This window comes from Urocitellus parryii, chromosome 14, assembly GCF_045843805.1.
Source record: "Urocitellus parryii isolate mUroPar1 chromosome 14, mUroPar1.hap1, whole genome shotgun sequence".
NCBI lineage: Eukaryota > Metazoa > Chordata > Mammalia > Rodentia > Sciuridae > Urocitellus > Urocitellus parryii.
The window spans coordinates 9,619,776-9,637,489 of record NC_135544.1 but is presented as its reverse complement, the minus strand read 5'-3'; the positions used below and the strand labels follow the sequence as shown (position 1 = coordinate 9,637,489).

Genomic DNA, 17,714 nt, shown 5'->3' with positions numbered 1-17,714 from the left:
AACCCTTCTTACTGAAATCCATTTGTTCAAAGTAATGTCTATTTTTTCCTATTATCAAGTTTGGCAATATCTTTGACTTTCAGGATACATGATTTGATATTTAAGGAGTTTTTGTATAAAATCATCAAAAGAGAAACTAAAAAACTTTTTCCCTATAACTATGGCTCAGAGAACCATTTTAGATTTCTGTCTTGATTAACTGTCTGCTCCTTTACTATGGAGAAGAGTAAGCATATACTAAACCTCAGAAGATGTTAGATGATGTGAATTGTTACTTTTAGTGCTCATTTCCCTAAATATTAACTGCACTCAATGTTTTACAGAGAAGACCACATGCATCTACTTCACATAATATCAAATTTAAACTTTTATTGTCATCATAGCTATTAGAAACTGGCTAAAATAGAATCCCTGGGGACAATTTACAAAATTCTCCTCAAGGGGAAAATCCAGGTACCAGGTCAAGATGATAGTTTATCTACAAAGCATGGAGTTTACAGGCAGATTGAAAAAGGAGGATAGAGGCAGAGAGGAACATAGGAAAAAAAAAAAAAGACAAATTTAGCCCCTTACTAGAAGATAGAATCAAGTGACTCAGGTGGCTCCCTTAAGCTATCTTTTAAGAGACATATTTATAATAAAAATGTGTTTTATGGATTCATTTAACTATGAATTACACAAAGTGTAGGTTTAAAAATAGTTTAAAGTTCTGGGTTGTGGTGTTCCCTTTAGTCCCAGCTTGGGAGGCCAACGCAGGAGCTTTGCTTGAACCCAGGAGCAGGCCAGGCTGGGCAACATAGTGAGAATCCATCTCAAAATAAATAAAATTAACAGAAATGAATAGGAATGGGAACTCTTAATGCACAATATCAGCCTTACAGGATTAACAAACTAATAGATAATTAGTGCCCATTAAAATAATTGATCTCTGCTGGAAAGCCACACCTGTAACTCCAGCAACTTAGGAAGCTGAAGCAGGAGGATTGCAGGTTTGAAGACAGTCTGAGAAATTTAGGGAGTCCCTCAGCAACTTAGGGAGAACCTGTCCCAGAACAAAAAAATAAGAAGCAGCTCAGTGGTAAGGCACCCTGTGTTCAATTTCCATTATCAAAATAATAGTAACTGACGTGTAGGAATCTTCTAACTTAAAGATGATAAAGAATTTCTTGTAATGGTACCAAATAGAGCACTACAATGCCTATCAAAAGTATGACGCCTAGTAATGATATAACTTTATAGTTCTCAGAGCAGACCGAGGACTACATATTAATTTCCTCATCTGATTGCTGCCTGTGTTTCCTTTGTACGTTCATGTTTCCGTGCTGCAACGTTCTAAGTCATTACCCAGGCTCCAGGAAATAACTACATCTGCACGCTCCTGTAAGACTCGTTTACTTTGTCACACACCTAAAACCTTCCATTGTTTTACATATTTTCCTAGAATGGGAAGGGCAAGAGGTTTACGGAGCATTACCGCCCTGTCCCTCTTCTTATTCTTATGTGAGTGGTCTAGGACAAACGCTTTAGCGTCACTGAGTGTGAAGGTCTGGCCAGAGCGGCGAGGGCCCGGGCACGTGACTGGCACCGGGCGCTTTCTGGCCCTGGCAGTCTGGGAGGTAGTCGGCGCTGACGTCCTGCTGTCTACCCACAAGCCTCCGGGCCCCAGTGCAAGCAGGAAGAAGGCGTGCGGGCCCGGTGCCTGCTCTAGGGAGGTCGGGGTGCTTCCTGAGCGAAACCGGGACGCCGCCCAGGCCTTCTGATGCTTGTAGACTGAAGACCATGCGACACTCGCACCCAGGGCCGAAAAAGAGACTGCCCCATCCCCCGACTTAAGTCCTAAACTGCTACCAGTGCTCCCGGCTGCAGACCCTCGTGGACTAGGGCGCGCTTCCCTGACAGCTGTCGGACGGAGACAGCCAAGAAAGCTCTGAGTCGTTACGCTTTTTCCTGGTCTTCTTAACTAGATACTCGTTTGTGCCAGTCCGAGGAGTACCACATGGTGTTTAATAAGTGTGTTATCTGATAAGTATCAAAGAACACGCACAACCACAGTTTTGCCTCAGGACCAACCCTAACCCGCCCCCCTGTCTTCTAGTTTCATTTGCATTCCAGCCCCTTCGCATCATTCTTTCCTGACCCTTTGCCTTATCGCCCGCGGTCTCCTGTCTGGTCTAGACACCCTCGCGCCGTTCGCACTGCTGGTTCTAGCTCCCGCCTCTCTCCTCCCGGGGCTGACGAGCCTCTTCCTCCTTTCGCCCCCTGTACCCCAAACCTGGGACTGCATTTCCCGGCAGGCGCCGCGGCGCGCGGCCAATGAGGGGCTGAGGATTTGGCGGCGGCGGCGCCCCGAGAGTCGGGGTGGGGGGGCTTTGTGCGCGGCGGCGGCGACGGCGGCGGGAGCGGGCAGCGGGAGCGGGCGGCATCGGCCAGCACGGAGGCGGAGGCCGAGGGGGCTGTGCACAGGTCGCTGCGGACAGGCGTGAGAATTCTGAGTGGAACTCGAGGACCCTGCTGCCCCGGTTGGACCGCCCGCCACAGCTCCTCTCTGGCACCGGTGGCTGCTCGACGATCCCTGTCCCGCCACTTCCCCTTCCCACCCACCTCCCGCAGCCTTCCTCCTCCCCTCAGCGTGCCCGGCCCGGTCCGGCCGTGGCAGTCCTCGGTGCCGGCCGCCATGGCAGAGGCGTCCGGCGCGGAGGAAATCTAGTCCGGGGATTTCATGCGGCCTAGCTTGGTTCCGTCTCCTCCCCCCGCGGCCCCGGCAGCTGTCTGCACCCCAGCCCCATCCCGGGCCTCCGTGTCTCTCCTGTGATCGTACTGACACGGCCGGGGGGTTAGAATGGAACAAACTGAAGGTAAAGTAAGTGTGTGTGTGTGTTGCACGGAAGTGCCGAGGAGGGAAAGATGGGGTGGGGGCTATCTAAGGATGGGGCACCAGTAGGGATAGAGACTCAGGAATGGGAGGAGAAGCGGGTGGCCTGAAAGGGTTCAAGGGTAGTCTAGAAGGAAGAGCAGATGGCAGGATGGGGGGTGTGGAGGGAATTGGGGGGTGGGGCAGGGGAAGTAGGATTGGGATTAGGGATGTAGTGGCGCTGAGCTGAGAATTGGGAGTAAAGGTAGGATGGGGGCGGGGATAAAGATAGGAACCGGGGAGGGGCAGAGAAAGAAGAGTTAGATTTGGAGAAGATTAGAGACCCGAGTGGACTGCGAAATAGGGAGGTCTGGGGGTGTAGTGTGGGAACTAGAAGAGGCTGGGGGAAAGGGATGGAATTTGATGGGGAAATGGGGCATCTTATGGGAATCAAGGGAGAAATAAGGAAATGAAGTGGAGAAAGAGATGGTTTAGAAAAAGGGATGAGAAATGATTAAGACAGAATGCAATAGGAGGATAGGAAATAGACGCAGGAAACTGGAAGACATAGGATTGGATTAGAGAAGGAAATTAACTGAATGTTGGAAAGGATGAGAACGATCCACCAAGCGTCACATAGTGGGAGGAAAAGGGAAGGGGGTTGTTAAAGTGTTAGAAAGGAAAGCCTTTTGTTCCTATATTTGTGTGTATTCTGTGCCTATTTCAAGGCTATAGAATAGAGAAGCTAGTGGTTATGGGGTTGTGATTGTTGTGAAATGGGGGAGGTGTGGGTGTTACTGTTTTGAGGGAAGAGGAGATGTGTCTGTGTTATGGTGAGGAGACAGGGAGAGACATGGCCATAATATGATGATTTTGGTGAGGGAGTGAGGACTATTCAGATTTAAAGGGGGCAGGGGCAGCCATGTTTGCTGCCAGGCACTGCAGTGTAAATAAATTCCTTTTCCTTTCCGACATCAATGTAAATCTGGAAGGGGCCAGCTCACATTGTTAACCCCCCTTCTTTCTATTCATGAACTCTTTCCCCTTACCTCTTGGATCATTTACAGTTATTCATAACCAGCAAAGGAGGTAGAGATGTTTTCCATCTTGTGTGTTTTGCTGCCTACCCCCTCCCCTTTTCTGGTTGCAAACAAGACATACTGATGAATTGCAGTGTAAAATTTAACCCTTTTTGTAAATTTGAAACTAGATTTTTACTAGTTGAAGGAATCATTACTACTGTCATATTTCAGACATGATCGTGAAAAGTCCTTTGAATATTGATTGGTTTCAGAAGCCTTAGAAGCGGTCAACATGTTTTCTGCAATTCTTTAAGTAAACAAGGAAATTGCATTGGTTTTTTTTTTTTTTTCTTTTTTTTTTTTTTACTTGGGGCTGTGCTCTTGGCAAAACACTGTGTGTGGGTAAGAAGGGCTAGGGAGATCCGCTTGTGATAGATTATTTGCTTGCTATATTTTGAATGTTGAAAAATAAGAATGTCTGTATTTTAAAGGGGTATTTCTGATAGCTATAGGTGTGTTAAAAATAGTGATTTCTATTTTTTAAAAATAAACTCTTTTCCTCATCTCCTCCCTTTGCTTTCATGCTGCTATCTCAGTGTAGTCCCCAAATGCCAGTTCAGCACAGTGCAATGATCTATGAAGTAGGCAGGCAGTTCTTAGAGCCTCATTGAGTTGCTAGTTTCTTTTCTTTTTCTTTCTTTCTTTTTTTGATGGGATGTTCTGGTAACTCTCATGAAAGCTAAGGTAATTCTAATGTATTCAAATGTAACTACTTTTGTGATTAGAAGTTGTTGCTTCTCTAAAGATTTAAATCCTGACAAATTTATAGTAGATCAGTTAGTATTAGGTGGAGCCTATTTTATTTTCATATTGAAAAGGATTAAAAAGTGTTCATGACCTTTTGCTTTTGATTTATAATTGTAATTGAGGTAATCAAAACTTTAACCCATCACATTGATGGTCAAATTGTTCTCTGGTACCAGGAAGTTCTATTAAAATTGTAATATGATGGACTGAATCCAATTCTACAACATATTGATTTAATCTATTTTAATAATAATGTCCTCTCAGTTGTTTTGGAGAAGTTTCGGATGTGTTCTTGGTTTGTTGGGAAAATTAAAATGAATGTTGTTAAGGTGGTACTTTCTGAGAGTACTGTGCTCATAGCATAAAGCCTGAATTTTTTGAAATTCTTTGAATATAAGTTCCATTCTAAAAGGCCATTCAGCATGTTTTTTTTTTAATTTGTATTCATGGAGATTTCTTATTTGTGTTTCCCATTTGATTGACATTATTAACTTTTTTTATTTTTTTAGTTGCAGATGGACACTTGAAAGGCAGGCGCTCTACCACTGAGCTACAGCCCCAGTCCCCTTGATTGACATTATTTATAATTAGTTTGCAAATTATGTGCATGAACTATCAATGCCATACTTTTTAAGAAAATAAGCAATCACTGCATGTTAAAATGAAATTTAAAAAAACACATTGGAAGCTTAAATGAGCCATCATGAATATTCTGGTTCCTTGCCCAGGTATCCATTCAATGAAGAAGGCTACTCAAGTCAAATAACAACAGAAACCCAAACTTTGCTCTAATTTTTTTGATCATCAGCCCACCTGTGTACTTTTTATTTTTTCTTAAACTGTAAATTAACAAATGTGCTCTAGTATGCTGATCAGATTGAATGAGTTTTGGATAGAAGAAACTAATATTAATGAACATTGAATTAACTTTCAGATCTGATAATAATCATATCTGGTAACATTTGTCCTCTTACAGTGATTTCCTTTTATCCTCCTGATGGTTGTATGAGCTTAATACTTTTAACCCATTTTTACAGATGGAGAAGCTGAGGTTTAAGTAATTAAATAACATTATAAACATTTTAAAATTCTTTGAAGACTGGTTCCATCCTAAAAGACCATTCATGGTGGTTTTTTTTTTTTTTTTTGGAATGTCAGCAAAGCAAGTATTTGAACACAGGTATGGAACCTGGATCAGCAAACTTAAGAAATTTATTTTTAAAAACCATAAAAATAGTATGTTTGTTACTTTCAACATTTTCAAGAAATTTTAAAAATAGCAGCCCTGATTACTACTTTAACTATTTTGAAGTTTTTTGTTTCTCCTTCTAGAGAATTTCCATGCACTTATTTGTATATTTCTCTTGAAGTACATAGTATCTGCATTTTACTTTTTTGTTTTAATAGGATGTCTGGGACATCTTTTAAAATTGGCATACATGGACCTATAGCTTTTTATAAAGGGTCATATAGTATTTCATTGTTTGGAATATTAACATTTAGGTTGCTAACATATTTTTGCTATTATAAGTAATATAGCTGAATCTGAATTACATTCCTGACTGTTCAAATGGAAAAGAGATAATACACTATTATTTTTCAAAAGAGAAAACTGAATCTTATAAAAGTAAAACCCAAGGCTTTGGTAACCTGTTACTTGGGTCTTTATACCACACCTCATTATTTTACTGTGAAAGTATTTGAGTTGTCTATGAAAGCTCAAGATGAGGGGGCATATTTCAAAGTTAGTATAATTAGTTTGAGGACAGTAAGTTGCAGTGAAGCAAGGGATCTTGCTTTATTTTTTCATACTTTGTTCATCAGGCACATATAACATATACACAATATTTTTACATGAATAAATGAATTGTGTTCACGTTATCTTGGAGTTTGTAATAAAGTGGTTTTGTCAGAATTTTTCCTGTTTCAATACAGTTGTCAGTGACATAGCAGTGAACTGAATTAGAAAACAAAATTTAATCCTGATCCTAGAAAGAAAATTGAGCTAAAAATGCCTCATTGAAAACAAATTTAGGGATGAATGGGCTTCTGGCTCAGTGGTAGAGTGCTTGTCTAGTACATGTAGGCACTGGGTTCAATTCTAAGCACCACATTAAAAAAATAATAATAAGGGGCTGGGGTTGTGGCTCAGAGTTAGAGCGCTCGCCTAGCACTTTCGAGGCCCTGGGTTCGATCCTCACACCACATAAAAATAAATAAATAAAGATATTATGTCCAACTAAAAAATAAATATTAAAATAATAATAATAATAAAGATATTGTGTTCATCTACACAACTTAAAAATTATAAAAAGGATAACAAGTTTAAAAAAATCTTAGCATATAATGTTGATTACTTTGTTTAGTTTTAAATTATTTTTGACTATCAAGAAGAAAATAGAGCTGGGCATGGTGGCGCATTCCTGTAATCCCAGTGGCTCAGGAGGCTGAGGCAGGAGGATTCGGAGTTCAAAGCCAGCCTCAGCAAAAGCAAGGTGCTGAGCAACTCAGTGAGACCCTGTCTCTAAATAAAATCAAAATAAGGCCGGGGATGTGGCTCAGTGGTCAAGTTCAATCCCCAGTCCACCCCCCAAAAAAGAAGAAAACAGGTTACCATGGATGCTAACTCATTGGTTTTATTTTATTTTTAAAAAATATTTATTTTTTAGTTGTAGTTGGATATAGTACCTTTATTTCAGTTATTTATTTTTATATGGTACTGAGGATCGAACTCAGCTTGTTGCATGTGTGAGGCAAGCGCTCTACCACTGAGCTACAACCCCAGCCCTGGTTTTATTTATTTATTTTTTTAAACAGCAACAACAACAACAAAATAGTCTTGTATTGTAGACACTGAAGAAATTAAAATTATTAAAGTTTTTTTAGAATTTGGTATCTATCCATAAAATCTGTTTCTCAGTGCAGTACTGTTTTTATTGTTCCTTTAGGAAAAAATCAGTCTATTTTTTTTTTTAAGAAGGCACTTAGATGACTTTTGTTGTTGTTGTTGTTAATAAACAACATACCCAGCATTTGAGTTTTGAAATAAATTGTAAGCTTTCCTTCTGCTGGCTAATTTTTTTAATCATTATTAATAAGGGTAAGTTTAAGGAATAGATTATGCTAAGACTACTATGTATACACACACACACATTTTTTATTTGTCAATGGACCTTTGTTTTATTTATTTATACGTAGTGCTGAGAATCGAACCCAGTGCCTCACATGTTAGGCAAGAGCTCTACCAATGAGCTACAACCCCAGCCCCACCTAATATTTTTTTAAAACATACAGTATGGTTTTTATTTTTACTGTTGATCTTAGTAAGTACTTAATAAATAAATACTCTGAACACTTCTATAGTATGTTGTGCCTGCTAGTACGGCATGAAAAGAATGTAAAAGCCATAAAATTTTAAATACTGTGAATTTAGAGAATGTTCAGTTTTTACACGATGTGTTTTGTTATTCCTAAAGACATGCTTATCAACAAGATTTTGAATTTAAAAAGCTCTTTGAAAAAGAATTTTTGGCTTATTTAAAAATTACAGATATGGATCTTAATCATCATAGAGTATGTTGAGAAAATGAATAGGAAAATGAAAAAGAATTTACATACATATAGTTTCTGTTTTAACCATATGTAACACTGAAAACATTACTTAATATCTTACATTTTACATGGAATTTTCTGAGATATTGATAAAATTCTCTCATAATAACTCAAGTTTTTTAGTTTATTTTAATGAAATTGGAAAGCACAGTGTTTAACTCAATAATGGATGAAACAGACTTCAGGGACTTTTCAGGCCAAAGAGACTGTCATTCATATATATATATATATATATATATATATATATATATATATATATATATATATTACATAAAAATTTTTTAAAAGAATATGTGTCCTTTTTCTTCATAGCTTGTGTTTCTTACTTGGTTATGAGTTGTATGTGTACTTTCTAAAATATATAGGTAGATATTTTAAATTTATGAAGTGGGTAGCTTCCTGGGATCTCATGGATGAACAAAATTTATCAAATTGATCTGATGTTAAGAGCACATGGAGACTTGCCTCGAGGCATTTTGGCCATTGCCAAGATAATATTGTGTTTGTAAGTCTTGCGTTACCTAAGCTCTCTCTTAAATGTAGATTCTAATGAAAGCCGTATGCAAAAAACAAACACAAATAAAAAATAGGCATTTTACAACCTTTTTGAAGTTGTTTAGCATAACATTAATAAAGAAATGCATTTTAAGACCCAAATGATCAGTATAAACAAATAATGAGAAAATGAACATTGTGTAACTATCACTTGGGTAATAAGTCCTTTAAGCAAACCTGCATAGGCATCTTGTTGGTTCAGCTTGTCCTGCCTTGGTGGCAGTAGGACTTTAGGGATAAAAGTATGCTAATGTTCTATTTTTCTTTTTAAACATAAGGATCTGAAAAATTCATAACCACAAAGGGTCAGCAAATATAAAAATGGAATAACCAGTTTTAAGGATTATCTTTATTATTGTTATTTATGGTGCTAAGGATCAAACCCAGGACCTCTTATGTGCTAAGCCATGCTGTAGCACTGAGCTATACCTCCAAACTCATAAATAGTATAACAAGTTTATAATTGTTACTGCCAAATGAATATCTGGGTAATTTTTTAAAAGCAGCTTCCTAACATTGTAGATACTTAGTAATTTGAAATCTAAGTGCTTTAATTATGAATGTGGAATAAAACATAATACTGAGACCCAGAAGAAAGTTCTTTTTTTTTTTCTTGATATTATAATGAGATTGAACTTAGGGGCGATAAACTATTGAGCTACATCTGTAGTCTATATATATATATATATATATATATATATATATATATATATATATACACACACACACATATATATATCCATCCGTATACGTGTGTGTGTGTGTGTATATATATATATATATATATATTTTTTTTTTTTTTTTTTAATTTAGAGACAGGGTCACACTTAGGTGCTTAGGACTTCACTAATTTGCTGAGGCTAGCTTTGCCCATTTTTTTTTTTTTTTTTTTTTTTGGTACCAGTGATTGAACCCAAGGGAGGTTAACCACTGAGCCATCTCCCCAGTGTTTTTTAATTTTTACCTTGGGACAGGGTCTCAATAAGTTGCTTAGAGCCTGGCAGTGTTACTGAGGCTGACCTTGAACTTGGAATCATCCTGCCTCAGCCTCCCAAGTCTTTGGAATTAACAGCCAAGCACCACCATAGCTGGCCCATGGTGCCTCTTGAATCTTCCCTTTCCTATAATTTGGCTGGGTGAATCAAGTTTCTTTTGAGCTTGGGAAAATTTCTGGATTGTGTGTACTTTTCTGACCTTCTAGATGGCTTTATTTTACATGTTTAGAAAAGCTAATGTTGACTTTCAAGGATTATAATAGCAGAAAACGTTGAATGCTTTTTTCCCCCCTTTCACTACCAGCTGAATACAGTATTTCATAAACCTGTACAATGTAGACTTTGAGAAAGGCATTTTATAATTCTTCTGCATGTGTAAATTAAAATTTTATTTGGTTATTATAATTTTGTCACTTTAAACTATCCTCTATAATTGCTGCAGGATCATCTAAATGCATTTTTAAAATTTATTTATTTTCAAAAATTTTTTTTAGTTGTAAATGGACACAGTATCTTTACTTTTTATTTTTATGTGGTGCTGAGGATCAAACCTGGTGCCTCACACATGCAAGGCAGGTGCTCTACCACTTAGCTATAGCCCCAGCTCTCCAAATGCATTTTAGAATGTAGTATTTTACATTAGATTGGGGTTAAGAAACTTCTTTCTTTGCTGTACTGTATCTTTGAATTCTTTTCTGTTATGTAATAGAATTTTTTTATTTATACTTCTATTGAAGTTTAAATATGTTCCTTGTTAATTTCTCCCCTGCAAAGATGATAGATAATGATTTTAAATCTTTTTAGATGGACATGTGTTGTATTTTCTTATATGTAAGAAAGCTCTATTTGATAATTATTTTTAAAAAACATAAATTTGGTTTTGTGTAGGAAGTAGAGTTAATAGACTTTTAGTTACTTATGGTTTCTGTGTTGCTACCACCTATACCATTAAGACTTGATCATTAGAATTTATCTTATTGGTTAATAAAATTAATGTGTTTAGGTGAATATTCATGTGTATGCATATGTATTCACACATATGCACACATACACATAATACTTCTGAGAAATGCTGTTGGTCCCATTTTCATTTTTTGGTCGGAAACTTGAATTTTTCTAAAGTGGGTACTAGGTTTTAAAATAACATTTGTTATATTTAAGTTTTTAAAAGATTATTTTATATAGAAATGGAAAATCAGTAAGATATAAAGAAAATTAAAAATCACCTGAAACCCTCTCAACTGGAACTACTATTAATATTTTGTTGTATATCCTTCCAGTAGTTTTTCTTATCTATGTATATATTTACAAAACTAAAATTATATAATCATAATATTTTATAACATGTTTCATTGTTTAAAATACTATGAAATAATATGTTTTGAGATTGCATTTATAAAAACTGACATATAGGGGCTTAGGTTGTAGCTCAGTGTTGGAGTGCTTGCCTAGCACATAGGAGGCACTGGGTTTGATCCTCTGTACCACATAAAAGTAAATAAAATAGGGGCTGTGGTTTTGGCTCAGTGGCAGAGGCATTGCACATGTGAGGCATTGAATTCAATCCTCAGCACCACATAAAAATAAAACATGTTTTCGGGAGGCTGAGACAGGAGAATTATGAGTTCAAAGCCAGCCTCAGCAATGGCCTTTAGCAACTCAGTGAGACCCTGTCTCTAAATAAAATACAAAATTGGGCTGGGGGTGTGGTTCAGTGGTTGAGTGCCCCTGAGTTCAATCCCTAATACCAAATAAATAAATAAATAAAATAAAAAATTAATTAAATTAAATAAAGATATTTTTAAAGTAAATAAAATAAATGTATTTTAAAAACCAAAACACTGATATAATTTCTTTATATTGGTATTCTATAATCTGTTGATCCTTCTTCTATTGATAGTATTAGGCACTTTATAATTTTTGCATATGGCAATTTTATCAATATCCTTTTACATTAAGAAAATCTAACACTTGATTGTTTTATTACAATAAATTCCTAGAACCAGAATTGCTATTGCTTAAAAGATACATGAACATTTCAAAAGCTTTTCATATATATTTCCAAATTGCTGTCCAAGAAAAGTTTTTTAAAATACAGGTTCAGTTTCCCTATGCCAAATACTTGGGGTCAGAAGTGTTTCACATTTTTCGGATTTTGGAATATTTGCATGTACATGGTGAGATATGTTGAGGATAAGACCTAAGTTTTAACACAGAATTCATTTATGTTTTATATGTACCTCATACATATAGCCCAAATGGTTTTTTGTTAATGTTTTGTTTTTTTGTGGTACTGGGAGTGGAATTCAGGGACTTGCACATGTTAAGCACGAGTTCCAACACTGATCTATGTCCCTTACCCTAAAGGTAATTTTATATAATATGTTTGGTTGCACCTGTGTTTTGAATATAACCTGTGACATGAAGTCAGGTGTGGAATTTTCAACTTCTGGCTTTAGGTCAGTACTAATAAAGTTTTAGATTTTGGAGCATTTTGGATTTCAAAATTTCTGGATTAAGAATGTTAACCTGGCCAGGTGCAATAGCACATGCCTATAATCCCAGCAATATGGGAGGCTCAGATAGGAGGATCTCAAGTTCAAAGCTAGCCTCAGAAATTTAGCAGGGGCCTAAGAAGCTTAGTGAGATCTTGTTTCAAAAATTAAAAAAAAAAAAAAAGTGGGGGGTGGGTCCCGAAGATGTGGCTCAGTGGTGCTTAACTGGGTTCAATCTCTAGTACCAAAAAAAAAGTTCAACCTGTAATTTTTTAAAAAATATTTTTTTAGTTATACATGGACCCAATATCTTTATTTTGTTTATTTATTTTTATGTGGTACTGAGGATAGAACCCAGTGCCTCACTTGTGTGAGGCAAGTGCTCTGCCACTGACTTACAACCCCGATCTTCAACCTGTAATACTTTATTGAGTTATAATTCACTTTCCATACAGTTTACCCATTTAAAATATATAACTCACTTGGATTTAGTATAGTTACAGAGTTGTATAACCATCAGCACAGTCCATTTTAGAATATTTCTAGAAAAGTTTGACCCTAATTAAATTCCTGATAATATTAAAGGCCTTGCACATGGTAGAAGAGTGCTTTACCACTGAACTACATCTCCAGCACTGCTTCCCCCTCCTGAACCCCTGCCACGTTTTTTTGAAGACAGGGTATTCCTAAGTTACTGAGGCTGGCCTCTAACTTATGGTCTTCCTGCCTCAGTCTCCTGAGGGGGTAGAGTAACAAGTATGTGTCATACTCTGGGCTATTCATAGCTATATTCTGTAGCTATTTTTTGTACTACACTTTAGTACACTTTTGTATTAAAGTGTAGTACAAAAAGGCACAGTGGCACACACCTGTAATTCCAGCTTCTTGGGAGGCTGAGGCAGAAGGATTGCTTAAGCCCAGAAGTTGGAGACCAGCCTGAGGCAACATAGTAAGACCTGTCTCAGAAAAAATATTACAGGTCAAAGTACACAAGAACAGTTCAGTACACAAGAACATGTGTGACACATACTTTAAATACATTTATGAGTGAGATGTTAGAAAATTCTTAGAAAAAAAGATACCCATATGTCCTGTATTAAGAAAACCTGATATGCAAGTAAAAATTTTTAGCTTATGATACAGTGTATGCAGTAACTTTTTAAATTGCAAAATAATTTTCTTGTCCAGTCAAGATATCTTTACTGAAAGAACTTGTATGTGGCTTACAATAAGTTTTTTTTTTAAAAAAAAATTCAAGTTTGTGGGCTGGGGATGTGGCTCAAGCGGTAGCTCGCTTGCCTGGCATGCGTGTGGCCCGGGTTCGATCCTCAGCACCACATACAAACAAAGATGTTGTGTCTGCCAAATACTAAAAAATAAATATTAAAATTCTCTCTCTCTTTAAAAAAAATCATGTTTGATTTTGAAATACTTTAGAAAATGTCTTCTACCTATATTTCACTGTAGTGGACTTGGCATCTTATTAAAGTATGGCTTTCTTTTAATCAAGAGAAGTTTGCTTTGCTCTGACATTAACCCCTGAAAGTTGTACTATAGTTCTGTTTGTTTTAACCAATTAGCATGACTATTTTTTTCTTTTTTTTTTTAAATTAGGTGGGCAGTGGAATGAGTTCTTCTACTTCACTTTATCATTGAGGATCAATATTCTCATTTGTAAATAGAGATGAAATTTATAGGAATTTGAATTGGAAGTGTTAAAATGGGCCAAGAATTGTACCAGGCATGTAATTGATAATAATAAGTGTTTTGTTTCCAGAAATGGAAATGTATGCAGTGGGCGTGGGAATATAGCTCAGTGTAGAGTGCTTTCCTAGCATGCTCAAAGAAGACAGGATTTGATCCCTAATGCCACACACACACAAAAAAGCTCTTTCTTGCATTTATGCATTTATTCTCTCTTTGTATGTGTATGTGTGTGTGTGTGTGTGTGTCTAGAGAGAGACAGACAGACATCCAAAAAATAAACTTGTATATGTGTGTGTGTGTGTGTGTGTGTGTAGAGAGACAGACATCCAGAAAATAAACTTGTATATATGGTCTATATGTTTATATTTAATAAATGAAGAAATAAACTTAGTTGCCTAACCTAAGTAAGTTTACTTTCTTACTTTCATAGAAATTATAAGTTAAATGTTAACTAATGCTTGAAGAGCATCTTTGCATGGGTTATGTGAGTGTTTCTCAGTTGGAAAATAAATTCATGCTGGTTCAAGTATGAACATGAAGTTAACTTTCCAGTCCATATTTACTTCACTGTTGTTATTACAACTTTGTGGTGGCTCTAGCTACACCAAAGCTTAGGATTCTGATAAAACAAATGTATGTAAAATTTGAATATATGATATGAAGTTCAAATGTCCTTTTATTGCTTACTTTAAAAAATAATGAATATAATAGAACTTAAAATACTAAAAAGATAAAGCCGATGAACCAAAACAAAACAGAGCATCAACAAAAACAAATAAAAAAACACCCAAACTAGTTGTTATAGGAAATAAAATCTTAGTAAATTATAATTTTAGATATGATAAATTGCTTAGTACCTTAAAATACACATAATTTTATTGTATGTTCTATTTTTGCCTTGTGGAGAATGGAGACTCCAAGATAAAGTAAAATTCAACTGTCTTGAAAATTTTAAGATCCAAGCTGGGCATGCTGGCACATGTGTGGAATCTCTGCAGCTCAGGAGGCTGAGGCAGGAAGATCACTAGTTTGAGGCCAGCCACAGCAAATTAGAAAGTCCCTCAGCAACTTAGGGAGAAACTGTCTCAAAAAAAAAAAAAAAAAAAAAGACTGGGGAATGTAGCTTAGTAGTAAAGCACCCCTGGGTTCAATCCCCAGTATATAAAGACAAAACAAAACTTTTTTTTTTTTTTAGAAACTATTTTAATGTAAGAGTTTGTTGGGGGAAAGGGTAGGAAAATATGTGGATGAACTTGTTAGTTTACTAGATTTCTTAACGACTGGTACAAGATGACTGATAAAAGTTACTTAATTTGTAGTAATTTTCAGAGTGAGCCAGTACCCTTGCTGTAAGAGAACGGAAAATAACTTAATATACATTTTCTGTAAGTGGTAATACCATGTCTGTTGTTGTTGGGTGTGGTCAAGAACAAAGTGAAAACAGTTGAGGTTAAACCAGATAGATAAGGGAAACAGTGTGTTTTACTAGTAAGTTTTGTATTAGTATAAAGTAGTTCAGTAGTAATGTGGTTTAGTCAGGAAAAAATAAGAACTGCAAAGCAACCTGAGATATTTTGTAACTTACTTAGTTAAGTGACAACTGTGATTGAATTTAGTGACAGAGTTTATGGTTAAATTTAGCAAGGTTTTGTTTTGTATCTTAACTAATGATGTTCCACTTGATGCAGGCCACTTCCTAATACAGGGTATTTTAACGTCTTTGACCATCATCTTTTTGACACATTTTTAGTGGAAAATTTTGAGTGAAAATTTCAGAAAATATTTGGGATGATAACACTAAAGTTGAACAGATTGTGGAGTAAGTAGTACAATTATACTCTTAAAAATATTTTTGCTCTATTAGTAGTTTAAACTAAGAAAAAAATTTTAAAAATTAGAAGCAAATGTGCAACTTATCTAACACCTAGCTTAATTAGACAGTGGCATAAAGACAGTTACAGTGAATATGCTGATTTTATTCTTTAAGTTCTTATTTATGTATATAAGCATTGGTTGTGAATTTAATTGTTTAATACTGCAAATTAAGGCTATTCTTAGATAATGTTAAAATAGTAGGTAAGACTTAAAGTTAATTTTTTAAACCATGTATATTCTTGTCAAGCCATCTAGGAGGAATTGCAGCCCATCTTTCCATTATTTGGGGTCATTCAGATATCTGGGTTATGTGCTTTAAACTTCCCTTATTGACTATAAATGAGAGCCCAGGGCTGGGATTGTGGCTCAGTAGTAGAGCGCTAAACTAGCTCATGCAAGGCCCTGGGTTCTATCCTCAACACCACATAAAAATAAATAAATAAAATAAAGGTATTGTGTCCAACTATACTTAAAAATAAGCAAACAAACAAACAAATAAATAAAAATGAGAGCCCAAATATGTTATAGCTGCTCAAAATATACAGCTATAATAGAGAAGCAGAGTGAGAATTAAAATTCAAATCAAATGACTATAATATCAGTGATTGAGTATGTACTGTTACTCAGTGGGCATTTTATTTGTCCCTGGTTTTACCTGAGTTTTTCTTTCTTTCTTAAATTTTTTTTAGTTGTATATGGACTCAGTGCCTTTATTTGTTTTTATGTGGTACTAGGATCGAACCCAGTGCCTCACACTTGCAAGGCAAGTGCTCTACCACTGAGCTACAACTCCAGCCCATGAGTTTTTCTTATTCTAGTATATAGATATGATTGTTAAACTTCCTCTCATGTGATTTCTTTCTTGCATCATAGTTATCAGTGGACCTTTTATTTTATTTATTTATTCATATTCAGTGCTAAGGATTGAACCCAGAGCCTCACACATGCCAGGCAAATGCTTTACCACTGAGCCACAACCCCAGCCCCTTTTCATAAGCTTTTTAAGGATATTTTTGTTGGATCAAATTTGAAAAATAATGTAGATCATCACTGTCTAATAAAAATTTTTAAAAATATATTTTTTAGTTGTAGTTGACACAATACCGTTATTTTTTTTTACTTATTTTTATGTGATTCTGAGGATCGAACCCAGGGCATCACATGTGCTAGGCAAGCGCTCTACCACTGAGCCACAACCCCAGCCCCATGCCTAGTAAAATTTTCTGCAATGATGGAAGTATTCTGCATGTGTGCTGACCAATACTAACCATATGTTAATATTTAATACCTGAAATATGGCTAGCACTATTGAGGATTATAATTTAATTTAATTTTAACTTGTTTAAATTTAAATAGCCATATGTGGCTATCATGGATTTAGATGTTCCTAGTAAAAGAAAATAAAAGAAGAGACCTGGCACAGTGGTGCACGCTTATAATCCCAGCAGCTTGGGAGGCTGAAGCAGGAGGATTTTAAGTTTAAGGACAACCATAGCAACTTAGCAAGACCTGATCTAAATAAATAAATAAAAATTTTTAAAAGGGCTGAAAGCTAGAGTATTTTTTAAAAATTATTTTATATCAGTGTAGCTGTTAGCAGACTATAGAGTTCTGACCAACAAAATGATTTAAATGCAGAATGCATTGCCTTCATTTCAGTATATTTTGGTCTAGTTATGGTTAGATAATATTTAAGGTTTAAACTTTGTATCACATGAAATACTTGATTGAACTATAAAGCCTTTTTACTATAGCCATACCTCGGAAACTTACCACAGAGCAAGCTCAAAAGGAA

At 36.1% G+C, this 17,714-nt stretch overlaps 1 protein-coding gene across 3 annotated transcripts in view; it reads left to right on the top strand.

Moving 5' to 3' along the window:
- The first annotated feature begins 2,409 nt into the window (after nt 1–2,409).
- The window catches only part of Nsd3 (nuclear receptor binding SET domain protein 3), a 110,790-nt gene continuing 95,485 nt past the window's right edge, over nt 2,410–17,714 (top strand). For 2 of the 3 annotated variants that reach the window (XM_026404675.2, XM_077792570.1), the window contains exon 1: nt 2,771–2,855. The gene's annotated coding sequence lies outside the window, so the exon portion shown is untranslated. Of the gene's footprint in view, nt 2,856–17,714 lie in introns of all 3 variants that reach the window. The other variant, XM_026404676.2, reaches the window with a different exon arrangement.